This window comes from Prionailurus viverrinus, chromosome D4, assembly GCF_022837055.1.
Source record: "Prionailurus viverrinus isolate Anna chromosome D4, UM_Priviv_1.0, whole genome shotgun sequence".
In the NCBI taxonomy this organism is placed as follows: domain Eukaryota; kingdom Metazoa; phylum Chordata; class Mammalia; order Carnivora; family Felidae; genus Prionailurus; species Prionailurus viverrinus.
The window spans coordinates 55109956-55127403 of NC_062573.1; positions in this window are offsets into that span (position 1 = coordinate 55109956).

The window sequence follows — 17448 nt, forward strand, 5'->3', positions numbered from 1 at the left end:
TAAATCTTCACATATTGAAATACATGTTGTCTAGCAATTCTAGCATTAGACTCTCTCTCTCTCTCTCTCTCTCTCTCTCTCTTTCTCTGTCTCTCCCTTTCTCATACACACACACACACACACACACACACACACAAGTGATGTACATATAATATTAATAATTGTAACACATAGGAAGCAATAAAAAATGTCCATATAAGAGAGGACTGGCTAAAGTATCATGCATCCAGCAATGGGATGTTAGCAGCTATAAAAATAAGAAAAACAAAGGATGACTCTTTCTCTGTATTAATAGGAAATAATTTCCAAATCATATTGCCAAGTTTTCTTTTAAAAAGCAAGATGCAAAAGAGTGCATATGCTATAAAACCAGTTGTATAAAAAGATGCGGCTACATGCACATACACACACACACATACTTGCTTATATATGCATAGAATGTATCTCAAGAAGTATGCAAGGGCCTCATAACCTTGGCTGCCTTTAAGGCAGAAAACTGAGTGGATGGGGATAGTACTGGAGGCATTTTTATTATATACTTTCAATACGCTTGGATTTGGACATGTGAGCATACTACCTATTCAAAACAAAAGGTATAGTTAGCTCTGTTAATCCCTGCTACTAGCTCTCCTATCCTTTGTTTCCTATCAATTTAGTCACTGAAGATTCTCTGCGTGGACATACACCATGAACCCCAAGTGGTTCTTCCATAATCTTCATTTCTGTCTTATCTATCTACATCAGGATCAAGAATAACTCATTAGAGAGGTTATTTCACTAATATTCTTCTGTGCCTCTAGGTTCCAGACCCAGAAATTTAATACCAATCTATTAGTTACCTTCACTTGAAGATGTAGAAATATATTAGCTTCTCAGAAGAACCTCAGCTTAGCAGTATTTTTATGTCACTGACCTTCATGGTATAACCTAGGTACTTCCCAAATATAGTAATTTGCTTGTCCTAAGCGTGACTCCAGACCTAATATTAGCCCTTTAGAGCTGCAAATTTGGATTTCCTTCTTTGATTCCCACAGCCCACCCCAGAGCTTCTGGGCTCACTCAGTCTCCAGAGGAATTGTCTTGATCGAACTTCAAGCCATCAGAGAACTGAAGAGTTTGATAGTCCACTTCTGTTGCCTCCCACAGACTCAGGATGCCACAGAAAACAAGTCCCACCAGTTCTATCAGTGCTTTGCATGCTGCACTGATGCCTAGTGCCCCTAGTCTACACTCATTTATTCCCTCCTGTCCCCAGGATTAGGACACTTTACCAGAGGCCCTCTGAATCTGCCACATGCTTCATTCGCTCTGCTCACTACCTCAGACTTCCTTTGGTGGGGTTCTCTTTGGTCCCTTGGTATCTTATGCCAATGGACCAACCAATCTGTTTCCTTGATGTGACTCTCAGGAAGCAGGAGTTAAGTTCTCAGTCCTTCCTTCTGGACTCACGCAAACTCTTCCCAATGGTCAGCTCTGCATACTGATCATACTGAGCAGCTCTGCATTTGGCAGTCCAAATGGAGGTACAAAACTCCTTGTGCTCTCCTGGAGCAAGGAGTGTTTCCTCACCTTCAGTCTGCATGGCTGTGAGGCCCCCTGCAAATGACTCTTACTTGAACAAAGCAAGTCAAACCCAAGGTGATATGCTGTCTCTACCCTTAGATGTAACAGAGGTTGGCACAAGCCTTACCTCTCACTCAATCACCTCAGAAACCCCCATAACCTCTAATTAAACAGACATACTTTTCAAAAACACCAGCAGTTTAGAACTTCTAACTAATGATGTCACAGCCTATAATGAAAACCAAAATATTATCACAGAAGAACATTCACAGTATCCATTTCACAATTATAAGGAATGTCAAGAATGTGCCAGTCTACTAGAATGATCTTCATATCAAAGTGATTTAATTTTTAATAGCCAGGGTGGTAGAGTGGATACAGATCTGTGTTTGAAAACAATCTTTTCAATTCATTAGCTGCAACCTCAAGCATCTGAATCCACATGAACTCCAGTTTTCTCATCTGTCAAACAGGAAATGTTCTGAAGAGTAAGTAATTCAGAGCATGGGGAATGTCTACTAGTACATCACAGGCATTCACATTAATTCCTTTCCCTTGAAAACCTATATGGGCAGAGTAAATGTAATAATTTGTAAATTGGATTATATTGAAGGGATTTTATCCATTTGAAATATATATGCACAGTGTTGGGGCTATAGGAGATTCAGGGAGATGAAAAAGGACTGGCAAATACTGCTGGCTGGCTGAGCCAACGGCTGCTCCCAGCCATTTATGCCTTGCCTCTGTGCCTCATAAAAGCAGTAGAGTTAGATGCCCACCTTCCCAGACTTTGTGGCAATTGAGTGGCTGAGTCATGGCTCTGGCCAAAGAGACAGTAATTCAAAAATCTACTAGTGGGTTTCTGAGAAAAAAAAGGAATAGAAATAATTGCGGCTGCCCTTCCTTCTTCTTTCTTGCCCTTACTGTTGACTCAATGACTAGAGAGAGTGCAGCCCTTTTGCAACCATGAGGCAACATGAAGCCTCAAGCATAAGGGAAAGACCAAGAGATACGCAACAAAATTTGCTTCGATATTATTAAGCCACCAAATGAACCCCAGCAGCTGCCTGCCTCTGGACTTCTTATTCTATGAAGTAATTCAACTCCTATTCACTTTAGTCCCTTAGCAAAGCTTTCTTCTACTGGTAACTAAACACAATACTGAGTGTTATAGATGTCACACTCAAGGAACCCATATTCTAGTGGTAGAAATAAGATATGTTTTCAAATTTCTAAAATATGAAGTGGGAGCTGTATGATTTGACAGAACACAATAAATTATATAAAAATCATAATCACATTTATCCAAATATTTTAGAGAATGTTGGTAGAGGCATTGTATATTTAAGTATAGTACTTTATTCCATAGTCAGCATTCAAAAACATAAATACGTTACTGCATATAGCTGAGGTCTTCAGGAACTACAAATGAAAGACACGTTGCTTGGAAAACATCCAATTTTGCATATACTTATCTTTTCAGATATATGAACACCATAAAGCAAAAGGATTTAGAAACACTGTAGAGAATCTAACAATGCCCAAGGTTATAAAAAATCAAATTTCTAAACTTACTGTACAACATGCATTTGGTTTGCTATTTTCCCAAGCATTTTATTGTTAAACACTGCATAGATATGACTGAGTTTCGTATTTGCCTAATACTATGGATAGAGCAAATACACAAATTGAAGAGGCTGCCGATACTTTCGCTTACTGAATTTTTCCATTGCTATTATGTTGGGTTTAAGTGAAGAGTTTAGAGTACATAGAATATTGTGCATATACCATACCAGCAGAGAGCAAAGGGATTCTGTTTTGCAGTAGGTGTGCTATTAACATAATGTCTGATATATAGGCATACGTTTTTCAATTATTTACTGAATAATTCTTAGAATAATGGAAAACACTAAAACTAGTCTCATGTTTTAAGACATTTCAATTAAGTTTGTATACAAAATTGACATTGCATTGCCATGATAGACCTCACTAAATCCAGAGGTAACTAAGTTGGAAAGATTGTATAATAATGAAAAGAACATTGAATTATCTTCAAAAGACTGACTGAAATCTTCCAAAATTATCTTCAAAAGGACTTGAGTGAAGTTCTAGCTCAGGCTCAGGACATTGTTGGCTGTGCAACTCTGGGGTGTCACTAACCTCTCTGAACACCAGTTTTCTAACTGTAAACTGTTGAAACATTCATGTCACAGGGTCATCCTTAGAAAAGTCAAATAAAACCAAAAGTGTGGACGATGCCTTTTAAACTATAAAGTACTCTGCAGACTGAAGGTATATACTCTTCCAGTTCCACTACTGAACCAGGACAATCTTGCAATATGTGCTGAGTGTTGTGTGCTTCTACTTAATCTAAAAATTATTGTCTGATCCAGAAAAATGTGTGCTCTCTGTTAAAGGAAATCTCAAAAGCAAAGTAGGAGGTACGAAGTCTGTATATTTTTTATTATGCTTTCATTCAACTAACATTTATCAAGCACTGACTATTGACGCACTACATAGCACCCAAGGATAGAAAGGTAAATACAATTCACTTTCCTGACTTCCAGAAGCCCAAGATCTCATAAGGGATATAACTACACAAACATGTGATTATAATACATTGTGAGGCATGTTAATAATCACAGGTGTTCAGACAGTTGATAGTCTTTAAAAGGAGATGAAAGGGAATTTGAAAAGCTACATGCACCCCTATGTTTATAGCAGCATTATTTACAATAGCCAAGATATGGAAGCAGCCCTAGTACCCACTGACTGATGAATGGATAAAGAAGATGCAGTATGTGTATACACACACACACACACACACGCACGCACACGCACACACACAATGGAATATTATGCAGCAATGCTAAGTGAAATAAGTCAGTCACAGAAAAACAAACACCATATGATTTCACTCATATGTGGAATTTAAGAAACAAAACAAATGAGCAAAGAAAAAAAAAGAGACAAATAAAAAATAGACTCTTAAATATAGAGAACAAACTGGTGGTTGCCAGAAGAGAGGCGGGTGGGGGCTTAGGGGAAACAAATAAAAGGATTAAGAGTACAGTTGTGTTGATGAGCACTGAGAAAGCTATAGAACTATTGAATCATTATATTGTATACTTGAAATTAATATAACACTGTATGTCACATATACTTGTTAATTATACTTGAATAAAAAAATTTTAAATCCTTAAAACAGTATTTCTGGTATATATTTTTTTAAAAATAGGGGAAAGAGGGCACTTTGAATCTCTTAGTTACCATCTGAGATCAAAGGGGAAACAGAGGGGTAAAAATTGCTGAGTAAAGAGATTTCCTCTATGTCACAGTTTTCTTAGAACCTGCCCTTCAAGCAAGGCTTCTCCAGGAGTTAATTTCAAGCACTTCTTTGGAGAGGCACCTGGATGGCTCAGTCAGTTAAGCATCCAACTTCGGCTCAGGTCATGACCTCATGGTTTGTGGGTTTGAGCCCTGCATGGAACTCATTGCTGACAGCTCAGAGCCTGGAGCTTGCTTTGGATTCTCTCTCTCTCTCTCTCTCTCTCTCTCTCTCCCCCCTTCCCTATTCATGCTCTGTCTCTCTCCTTCAAAAATAAATAAGTAAATATCTAAAACAAATTTTTGTTTGAAAAGAGGTTCTTCGGAGCTTCTCAGATGGGGGTGTGATCCTAGTCAGCTAAATCCCTAATGGCAATAAACTCTTTTAAGAGACCATATATAATAAACTACAATGAAATCCTTTACCCACTTTTTGGTTGGTGAATTCTTTGCTTTACAAAATGCTTTGTGATTCAGTGGCCCTTTCAACCTAAAGTCAGGATCAGATAACACCCTGTTCTCCCCAATCCTGAGCTATAATCTTTCCTCTCAACACAACCATATCCAGCCAACTGGAAGGGGGGGGGGGGGTGGTTCTAAGCACCATTGTCAAACTAGCAGCATAACAAGATTTTTGCAAGAAATCAAGGCAGATTTATATACTTAATAAAAATTTCCTGAGGGCCTACTAGGCATCAGACATTAGGAACACAGAGCTGGCTGGGACATAGTCCTTGCCTTCAAAGTCCTTACAATCTAGGAGTGACAGCACATGATTAGATTCCTCCAATAAAGACTAAAAGGGCTATAAAACAAGTACAGCAGAGGTGTGAGGGTTATCAAGTTAGGATTTCTTAGAAGTTCAAGAAAGGATTCAGGAGAGGGGTTAAGTGTTAAAATACAAGTGGGTATTCACCAGATGGACAAAGGGAGACGATATTCTGGGTACCAGTATAAACAAAGGCACAAAAGTGAAAAAATCTGGTGTGTTGCATGACCACGAGGAGGGATTTAAAGTAAGAGCTGACATCAAATTAAAGTCAGACTAAGTCCTTAGGTGCCACACTAAGGATTTAGGACTCAGTGGGGATCTACTGAAGGATTTTAACCTAGTTTTTGTTTTAATTTCATTTTTTAAAATTTACATCCAAGTTAGTTAGCATATAGTGCAACAATGACTTCAGGAGTAGATTCCTTAGTGCCCCTTACCCATTTAGCCCATCCCCCCTCTCACAACCCCTCCCATAACCCTCAGTTTGTTCTCCATATTTATGAGTCTCTTCTGTTTTGTCCCCCTCCTTGTTTTTATATTATTTTTGTTTCCCTTCCCTTATGTTCATCTGTTTTGTCTCTTAAAGTCCTCATATGAGTGAAGTCATATGATATTTGTCTTTCATTAGATGGCTGTTGAGGAGGGTGCCAGGCCAGGTTCTGCCACAAAAAAGATGCTGACTGCTCACTTCAGCAAGACAGGAAAGTATTTCCAAGCTGTTCATCATTTCATTGCATCTAACACCTACAACTCAGAGATCATATCTAAAAAGCAAAGCTGAGATAGCCAATGGATAAGCTCCCAAGTGCTGAGGAGATGGCTTTTAAAGTGTTTCCATGTCCCAGAAACAGGCAAAGGTAAAGTGTCTTCCAGGAAGTTCCAAAAACCTGGAATGTGTGGTAACTGATAGGAGTTGCATGCAATATCCACCAGTGAAAACGCACTGTTGTTAACCACCTATCGAGAACTCAGCCATCTCACATCTCTGAAGAAACTGGAGACTCTGCCAAATAATTTTTAAGTTATTAGCTTCTTTGTAAGAGAATAACTTGTAAAAAAACAGTTCCTACAAATGAAGCATTTGCTCCTTTCAAGGAGAATCTTTCACTGAAGTGCTCTAAAAACACAGCCCTTCCTAACCCCACACCAAAATTTCAGTGCAAGTATAGGCTGGGTGCAGGTTTAGGCTAGGACTCAGTGGATATTTTAGTGACTTGCAGGAACTCTATGGAAGTGGCTAACCTTGCACTGGATGGCTGCTGGATCCACTGCTTTATGGTGTCTGGTGGCCCCTAGTGGAAGCTCCAGTCTTCTTCCCACCCCACCCCCAGCTCACCTCCAAAAAGAACTAACAGCGGATCAGGTTTAAGGACATTGTATTAGCAGTTGTACTAACAGGCGGGGCACTTCACTGTGCAAATAAATGAGACACTCACAGCACTCCAGGATATGGTATCTCTTGCCAGACTTTTATAGCACATAGGAATTTGGCCATGAACTGAGATGAGCAAACAAATGGACATTTATTTTTATGTTTCTATCTCCAACCCCCCTTCCTGTTGGTAACAGAAGCCTCATCTTAGACAGGGTAAGCTCGGACAAACCAGTTTCTTTCCATCGCTTTGTCCAGAGAGCTATGTGTCCCACTGAGTCTGGTAAAGCTCCTTTGATAAGAAGGAGGTATCTCATTGTCAGTCACCATCACCTCTGCACCTCACATCCCCTGGAATGAATGTATGTGATCCCCAGTCCTGGCTGCCTGTGTCTATCTGCCCCTGCATTCCCAGAGATGTCACAGCTCCCTGTATGGTCACCACATCTGAGTCCACTTCTGGCCCACTGGTCCTCTCGCAGATAGGTGAGAAGTCTTCTCTACGGTAGCGTGGACGGAGGGGCTTTCAGATGCCACCTGGCAGCTGTGGGAGAGGCAGTGAGACATCTCGGGTTCTCCTTGCACAGAGACACACTTTACACCAAGCCGGATGGTGCAAGAAAACTACGAGGCTTAACAGTTTCATGGACTCTCCTGAGAACCAGGACACAGATCCTCTCTGTCTTAAGACGCACACTGAACTGTAAGGCCTTAGTCATTGCCCAAAACTCAACTACCCAGCTCCCTACCACTCTGTGCCTTGTGCCCAAGGCACTTCTTCAGTCTCAATGGGTGGATGAGGCTGGCCCATCTCCCCAGGCCCTCATTTTGGGCATACACAAACTCTGAAACTTTCTCTCATCTCTACCTCTCATAGTTTTTATTTCTGTCAGGAGTTTTCAAAAAGCCAAGTAATGTTTCTCTGTTCTTTTTGAGGCTCTCATCTGCTGTAGTTCTAAAGCAAGGTTAATCACTGACTGAATGGGAGAGACCCAAAGGTCACAGGAGTTAACTTAATGAGAAACACAGCAGCTGATATATACAAATATTATGTTTTCTGGACACATTTTTTGCTGTCACAGAAATGGAGAACTGGGATGGTTTGGGCCTTCTCCCTCCCAGGAGAGACCTCATCCCAGTCTCTCTCTCTCCAGGTCTCTCTCTGTCGTTCCCCCCAGCTTTCCTGATGCTCATGACTTTTCAGAGAAGATGCATATCCACCACTTATACTTCCTATCAAACAGCTGATATTTAAAGGTATTAAAAATGCCTCTTCTGGAAGGTCAACTGAATTGTCTTCAGCTCCAGATCTTACAGACGAAAATAAAAACCTTTCCAGCTTCTTTCTTCATCTAGGCCAGACAAAAGACAGCCTCCACGTGGTCCACCCTAGAGCACTAGAATTTTGCAAGTAGGTTTAGGCTCCAGAAGTTACTTTGCACTGAGGACATCAGGAAGTCTCCATGCTGAAGTTGACATTTGACCTTGGCCTTAAGGAGTGAGAAGGGCAGGACAAAGGGAGTTCCACGGGAGAGAATCAATATGAAAAAAAAGGTCAAGAATTGGGAACACAGGTGGAGGGGCAAGGGAAAGGAGGAAGTTGAAAATGACCTCCAGTTTCCATTCCAGGGTTATCAGGCAGATGGTGAACCACTGAACAGAACCTAAGCTTGTCATTTAGCATTTATCTTAGGCAGTCATGTGTTCTATTTTTTTTATGTTTATTTATTTTTGAGAGAGACAGAGAGCATGTGTGAGTGGGGGAGGGACAGAGAGAGGGAGACAGAAGATCTGCACTGGGCACTGGCAGCAGACAGCCAGATGAGGGGCTCAAACTCACAAACCATGAGATCATGACCTGAACCAAAGTCAGATGCTTAACCAACTGAGCCACCCAGGCATCCCTCTGTTTTTCTTTATATATCTTGCCTTCTTAAAAACAGAGATCATCTTTGATTCACTCATTTATTCATGCATCTTCCTTACAATCTTAAAGAAAATAACTTACACTGGAATACCTGAGAATGTGCCATGGAAGATATCCCTCAAACTGCTCTCTGACTTTTCCTCATTAAAGAAAATGTTGCCAACATCATAGGTTGCTGTGTTCTTCTCAAACTCTATTTAAGCTTTGCAGAAGAGGGGAAATTTATGTTATTGCTTCCCTACATATTTTAAACTATAATTTAGGTGAAATTAGTGTATCTTAAATCATGAACATTTAATGATTTAACCTTCAGGATATTATTGCAAACCTTCAAAAAAAATTTCAGGGTCCTTTTACTCATTTGCTATTTACCTTGTCAACAAGGGAGCTTCTCCTAACATGAAAAAAATGGGACTCTCTCTGTTGTAAATAGATTCTAATAAATTATTTGAATCCACCTGAAAATATAGAAATGTCTCATTCCCAGGGTACATCCTGATTCTATTTTTTACACTCAAAACACATATAAGAGAAAAGCAAATAAAAATGTTCTTTCATTTTTTCTGAAACACAACACTACCCTCAGTTTTTCTCATCATACCAGAAAATTCCCTCTGGCCAAGCTGGCTGCAATTCAGCTCAGCAGGGTACATTGACCTGTGTTCCCTTCATAAGCCCTCTCTTCCCATCTTCCCCCCATTACCCAAGAGGCTGGACTTGTTTCTTGCAGGAAATACAGCCCTCAGTTTTATCTTCTTGCTCTTGCCTCTCTACTGCACAGGCCATCAATCAAATCAAATAAAAAGTACCAAGATTAGTGCATATTCCATGCAGAGTACTTACGAAGAATTTGGGTAAAGAACACAGTGATTTCTGGAGAGTTTTGAAATGCTAACTCATGGACAGCTGAAAAAAACTATCTGGAAGCATGTACTTGACCTCTGCCACTTACTTGAGAGAATCTGAAAAATTCTTGGTATCCTCAGGAAGTATAAAAAATCATTTGTCTTTCCCAGCAAAGATATTTGCCTGCATGGAAGTCTAAAATCCAATACTTAACTTTTTCTGCAAGGTTTCTATGCCTTTGCTCATTACCTCTCAATCTTTCCTTTCTGAAACCCAGAGAGAAACATCACAGAAGGCTCATGCTCCAGATGAGCACAGTTACTCTCAGAAAGTCCCCACAGCCTTTTGGTTGAACTAACTCATGTATCTCCACTTGACAGAGAACTTTTTTCTTTGAATATCTTGAAACTAGTATTGCTCATTCCTACTCCAGTCAGTGAAGTCTGTGGCCCAACCAAAGATCAAGCAGGACTAGACAGGTTGGAGGCAGCAGCTCCCAGACCAACTTCTGTTACCTCAGGATTTTTATCACCTCTTCATTCAACTTAGAATCCCAGGGTTTAAGAGATGTAAGAGACCTGAGCACCAGTTTGCCCTGTCCTGAGGGACTCCACCCCTTCAAGAACTTCTCCCAGACCCACAAAGTTCAGACAGAAGAGGGACGGGGCAAAGAGGCCAACTATATTGGCCTAGTTCATACACAGTCATTCAACCCTTGGGTACTTTGCTGGTTACCTCAATTCCAAATTTATTTTTCCCATTTTCTCTGAAGCCCATCATCTCCAGCCCCTCATGATAGTGTCTTGCTTGTTGGCTCTCAGCTTCTCTGATCCATTTCCCAGGTTCCATCCAGCATTTTCCTTCAGGACAATTCCTCTCACTGGACTCTTAATCTGCTAGTTAGCCCATTTTTGTTCATCCTGAAATTTCATATCCTTGATCCAAGGGAACCCAGCCTCATGACCTGGTTTCTAGAAAGTCAATCTCTTTTGTTGCATAAATGAGGAAACTGAGTCCAAAGGTCACATTCATAACCAAGCAAGATATGAACCCTAGCTCCAAGTTGTGGGCTCATTCTTCTGCACACATTTTAGAATAAATCAATAAAATTACCATTTCATCCTAGCTTGATCTCAGCTATGGGCCTTCACTGTCATCTCCCCAGAATTCAAATTCTGGGCTCTTTTTTTTCCTAACCTTTACAAGGTCAGAATGTACCCTACTTCCTTTCTGCATTGTGTTGCCTGGAACTCAAATCTGATGGCTGAGACAGCCAACCCAGAATCTGTGGATGAGGGTCCCACCCTGGAAACAGCAGAGTGATAATCTAGAAGGAACCTGGTCCCTGATGACACCAAGGAATTACCAAACTGGATTTCCTGGCCTCCAAACTTTGTTCATGTAAGAGAGAAATTTGAAGTACATATTTTCATTTTTTTACACTAAATGCAACAATGTAGCCCCAGGTAAAACACAGATCACATACTAAGAAACAGAAGAGCAGAAAGAACAAAGGGTACCTAGGTCTCTGATGCTAACATTAAGCTGCCATATACCTTTCCTGGTGTTACATTACTTGGAGAAAAACAAAACTTCTAAATCATTTAGGGCTTCATGGAGGAGGTGGGATTTGAGCTGGAGTTTCCATAGGAGGAAATGCTTCTCCACTTGAGCTGCTCCTTGAGCATCTGGGCACTCCCCTTTCTTTCTGTGGGGTTGGGGTTGCCATGGCCAAGCCTCTGTAATTCAGAGGCATTCCTGTTCCCACAGATGCCCAGATTGCTTGAGCTGTTTCCCAACACCAGCTTCCTAAAAGAACCTGTGAAAATGCTCACAACTCTCAAGTTCTAAGCCAGAGTTTGATGCAGTGGTTTCTCTAGGTCCCCTTTGTGAGAAACGACAGGGAAAGACCCAGGAGAAAAGCAGAAATCTCTGCATCTAATGCAGTGATTTACTATAACCAGCCTGGAATCGTTAAAGCAAAACACAAACACATTTTGGGGCTCCATTCATCCAGCTTCTCACCCAGCGCTGGACCTTTTCAATGTTTACTGCACAGCCATCTGTGAATATCTTTGTGAAACTAGTTAAAGCCTTTTATGAGACCCTAAACTTCTAGTTACACTAATTTCCCCCCCACATGAATTAGGACTTGAGTAAACAAAAGGCAGACTTGAGAACCGAGAGCAATTGTGTGGTGTTAAATGGTGCGTTTAACAGGGCCTGCCCACAGATTTTTCTGTTCCCATCCCTGGGCATGCAGGCAATGCTGAAGCCCATATAATGGACTCTTTATGTGGTAGTTGGTTAGAAAAACGTATTGACAAAGAATCACAGACAAATCATGGCCCTGACCTTTAGTGCTCAAACAAGATTTTCCTTGGGAGTGATTTAATTGCCCATGCAGCTCTCTGGCTGCACACATGAGTGGCCTTTCTGCCTTTCCAAAGGCCATGGCTGGGCCAGTCTGGTTTGCCTTTCCTGTGAATGTTTGGCCAAATGCTGCTCCTATAACGAGCCTCTGTTGTGCCATATAAGGATAAACAGCGCATGGCATCCAGCTGGACTCGGTGAGCTCGAAAGATTGCTTCCCAAGCACCTGCTGCCCAAGTCGACCTTGGATCTGACAGTGCCCCTGGCCTCAGACTCATCATTCAGATGACTAGTGCAGATGCCTGTGCCAGGCCTGTGGCCCATAGCAACGTGGCGGGCCTCTGATTGCCAGGCGTCAGAGCAGGGCCTGGGGCTACAGGCTGAGGTAAAATGTGCTTCCCCTCACCTGAGCTCCCTTTAGCCTCCTCATTTCTCTGAGCTCCAGGAAAACAGAAACCAGACACAAAAGGCCAGCTATTGTGTGATTCCATATATATGGTATCCACAATAGGCAAAGCCACAGCAACAGAGAGCTGGTTACTGGTTCCCAGGACCTGGGGGAAAAGGAGAATGGGGGGACTGCTTAATGGGTGCAGGGTTTCCATTTGGATGAGAAAGTTCTGGAATTAGAGAGAAGTGATAACTACACATCATTGTTGAAGGTACTAAATGTCACTGAATTTTGCACTCTAAAATGTTTAAAATATATCTACTACAAAGCTGTCATCATCAAGACAGCATGGTATTGGCACAAAAACAGACACATAGACCAATGGAATAGAATAGAAACCCCAGAACTAGACCCACAAACGTATGGCCAACTCATCTTTGACAAAGCAGGAAAGAACATCCAATGGAAAAAAGACAGCCTTTTTAACAAATGGTGCTGGGAGAACTGGACAGCAACATGCAGAAGGTTGAAACTAGACCACTTTCTCACACCATTCACAAAAATAAACTCAAAATGGATAAAGGACCTAAATGTGAGACAGGAAACCATCAAAACCTTAGAGGAGAAAGCAGGAAAAGACCTCTCTGACCTCAGCCGTAGCAATCTCTTACTCGACACATCCCCAAAGGCAAGGGAATTAAAAGCAAAAGTGAATTACTGGGACCTTATGAAGATAAAAACTTCTGCACAGCAAAGGAAACAACCAACAAAACTAAAAGGCAACCAACGGAATGGGAAAAGATATTCGCAAATGACATATCGGACAAAGGGCTAGTATCCAAAATCTATAAAGAGCTCACCAAACTCCACACCCGAAAAACAAATAACCCAGTGAAGAAATGGGCAGAAAACATGAATAGACACTTCTCTAAAGAAGACATCCGGATGGCCAACAGGCACATGAAAAGGTGTTCAGCGTCGCTCCTTATCAGGGAAATACAAATCAAAACCACACTCAGGTATCACCTCACGCCAGTCAGAGTGGCCAAAATGAACAAATCAGGAGACTATAGATGCTGGAGAGGATGTGGAGAAACGGGAACCCTCTTGCACTGTTGGTGGGAATGCAAATTGGTGCAGCCGCTCTGGAAAGCAGTGTGGAGGTTCCTCAGAAAATTAAAAATAGACCTACCCTATGACCCAGCAATAGCACTGCTAGGAATTTACCCAAGGGATACAGGAGTACTGATGCATAGGGCCACTTGTACCCCAATGTTCATAGCAGCACTCTCAACAATAGCCAAATTATGGAAAGAGCCTAAATGTCCATCAACTGATGAATGGATAAAGAAATTGTGGTTTATATACACAATGGAATATTACGTGGCAATGAGAAAAAATGAAATATGGCCTTTTGTAGCAACGTGGATGGAACTGGAGAGTGTGATGCTAAGTGAAATAAGCCATACAGAGAAAGACAGATACCATATGGTTTCACTCTTATGTGGATCCTGAGAAACTTAACAGGAACCCATGGGGGAGGGGAAGGTAAAAAAAAAGAGGTTAGAATGGGAGAGAGCCAAAGCATAAGAGACTGTTAAAAACTGAGAACAAACTGAGGGGTGATGGGGGGTGGGAGGGAGGAGAGGGTGGGTGATGGGTATTGAGGAGGGCACCTTTTGGGATGAGCACTGGGTGTTGTATGGAAACCAATTTGTCAATAAATTTCATAAAAAAATTTTAAAAAAATAAAAAAAATAAATAAAATGTTTAAAATATAAATTATATGTTATGCCTATTTTACTACATTTTTAAAAAATATGACTGAAGGATTGTACTGGAGGAAGAAATAAGATGGGATTTACTTAGTCCTGAGGCCCTAGAAGATAAAACTAAGGCCAATAGAGGGTTTCTTGGAGGCATATTTCAGGTCAGAGTGTAAGTAGAGGGGGAAAGTACCACTGAGAACAGGCCCCTGTGAGCCAGGCACAGACCTGGCTCAGACCTCATTTCCTTGAAGCCCACATCTCTGTGAGAGGAGTTACTGTCCTTATTCTATAGCTAAGGAAATATGGCTCCAGGAGCTATAACTATTTTCCCAAGGACACAGATCAAATAAGAGGTGGAAGTAAATTTTGAACCCAGATTTTACTACTCCACAATCCATGCCCTTTTTAATACATCAGTACCCTGCAACTTTTCTACCAAAGTACCCTTTATGTCCCTTAGGATGAGGGAATTCATGCATCATGGTGAATGGACAGACCCCAAAGGAGCTTCTGAGTGTAAGTCTCATGTTTTAGCTTACAAATTCATGTAAAATTCACATGTTGACTATATTATTTTATGTGAGGTTTTTTCTTAAATGTTAAAATAAGTTTTTGTCCAAATTTCCTAGTGAGGAAAGTATCACTCTGGGAAGATGGTCTATGTTTATCTTAGAGCCTCCCATCCCTCTTCACATACCTCAGGGGTCAGCTTATTCCAGTTTGAGAAGCTGGTACGAAACTGGCTGCTTCCCAAAAGGGAAAGGGAAATGAGACAAGAGAGGCAGGGAGGTGGAGAAGGAGAGTCCTTCCTCTCTCCTCTTGGATGACAGTGGGATTTTGCTTCCTTTAGGGATATTATAACGTCAGCTGCTTAGGAGTAATGGAAAGCAAGACGTCTTATTGTTTCTTCTCAAATCACTCCATTTGAGTAGCTACTTACCTGATTTGGACATAAAATCAGTGTCCAGCTAAAAGGCATTTCTTGTTGGAGACTCAATAAAACATGACACTAAGGTTGCAGGAGTTATGTACCAGAGGGGATTTTGCCATTGCCTGCTTCTCTTGGGAGAGCTTGGTGACATTGACTTGAATGATTTTAAATAATGACTGAGGCTGGATAGGTAAAGAAATTTCATAGGCTTCAAGAAAGTGAAAAGAACACTAAACTGACAGCCAAGAAAATTCTACCCAGCACTGTCCCTGACTCAGCTGATTAAATAGGACAAGTCAGTCTTCCTTTTTAAGCCTTACTTATCTATACTTATCTTCCTCTTCCCATCTAAAATGCAATTTATATGAGGCAAGTATATTTAGTCAGGAACACTGGTAACAAATGACAGAAATCAAATGCAGACTAACTTCAGTAAGAAATGACTATATTGGCTGTGTTATGAGGACAATGAGATAACCCACAGGATAGAAGTAGCAATCTGGCATTGGAAGGGAATCTAGAGCTGCTGACTGGGAACTTCGGAAGAAATTTCCCCCTTCCAGCTAAGGGGAGTATCAACAGTGTAGTGCAGGAAGGTCAGCAGCAGCAATGTGGACAATAGAAGCACGTGCTTCATGATGAAGTTGTAGAGCCATAACCTTGACCAAAGTAATCCAGAGCAAGGGCCATCAGAAGAAAATTACACCAGCTGATTTCAGAAGAAAAGGAACTAGCAGGTCACCAGTATATAAAAGCAAGATGAAGATGACAAAGAGGATGAAGACATGGGCCAGGAGGGTGATGGTATGAATCAATCTCATAGCTGTCTCAGAAGGACCAAAATAGCAACAATGTCACCTGGACTTGCCTGTCACCATTACCCCATTAAACGCAAGAATACTAAAAGAGCTCATTAGTAAAAAAGAGCTGATAAATGACAAATTCAGGAAACCCTATTATGAATTATAGTTCCTCATGATTTTCAAGGTTCAACCCAAACTGTGATGAAAATATTTAGAATAGCATCACTGCAAGAGGTCTCCTCGTCTATCAACAAATAAGGTAACATGGGCAACGACTGGTGTTGGGGGGGTATTTTAAAGGTTTTTTTTAAATTTACATGAATTATTCAGAGTAATCAAGTAAATCATGGATGACACTGTAAGTTGCCTCCCTTTTTCCCGGTTGGTGAATCCAGATTGTGTTCAGACATTTACCCTTCCATGTGGTCATGGAAAGGAGTGAACCACAATGGGTTTAAAGGTTAAATACAATTATGGTAATTCTATTCTCCCTTGATATGTGATCTAATCCTCGTTTCTGAGGGGGGAAGGGGCTTTGGAAAGCGTTATCCCTGTGAATAAAAAGAATATCACCAGGGGACAGTCCCTTCATTGTCCAGACATTGTATAGCTACATGAGATGCCTGGAACTGAGGCAGTCATCTGGTAAACAAGAGAATAGAGGCCTAAAAACTAAGTATATATGCTAAACATAAAATGCTAAAATTCTGCCATTTAGAACCTGGATCCTGAATGATATATGTGAGGTGAAGAACCATCCTGGAACTGTTTCTGTTTTCATAATAGTAATAATGCAATCATATTCTTATTGGCTTTCTTATAATTACAGTCATCTCAATAAATATAAGAGCAAAACACTGAACTGGCTTCCTGGCTTTTACTCTTTCCTCCCTATAATGATTCTCTGTATATTACCAAAACTAAAACTTTTTAAATTCAAATTTAATAATTCCATTCACATGCTTAAAACTCTCCAAAATCTTCCCTGTGCACCTAGAACAAAATCTCAACCCCAGGCCCATGACTGTAATCCTTACATGATCTCCAATCTCATCTAACCCACGTTTTCCTTCCTACTGCCCTTGTTTCTACCACCACTTGTATTTATGCTTTTAACACCCTAAGCTTTTTCTCATCAGGGGTTTTGTTCTGGCTGTTTCCTCTGCTGGGCTTCTTGCTCTCCAGATCTCTACATCGTTAGTTCTTTCTTGTCCTTCAGACAACTCAAGGACCCCTCAGTGAAGTTGTCCCTGAACACTCAGGCAAAATTAGCTCTCTCCCCTACCTTGAGTCAGGCTTTATCATGTCACCTTAGATGTTATTTCTTCATAGCACTGATATACTATTTGCAGTTGTTGCGATTATTTATTTGCT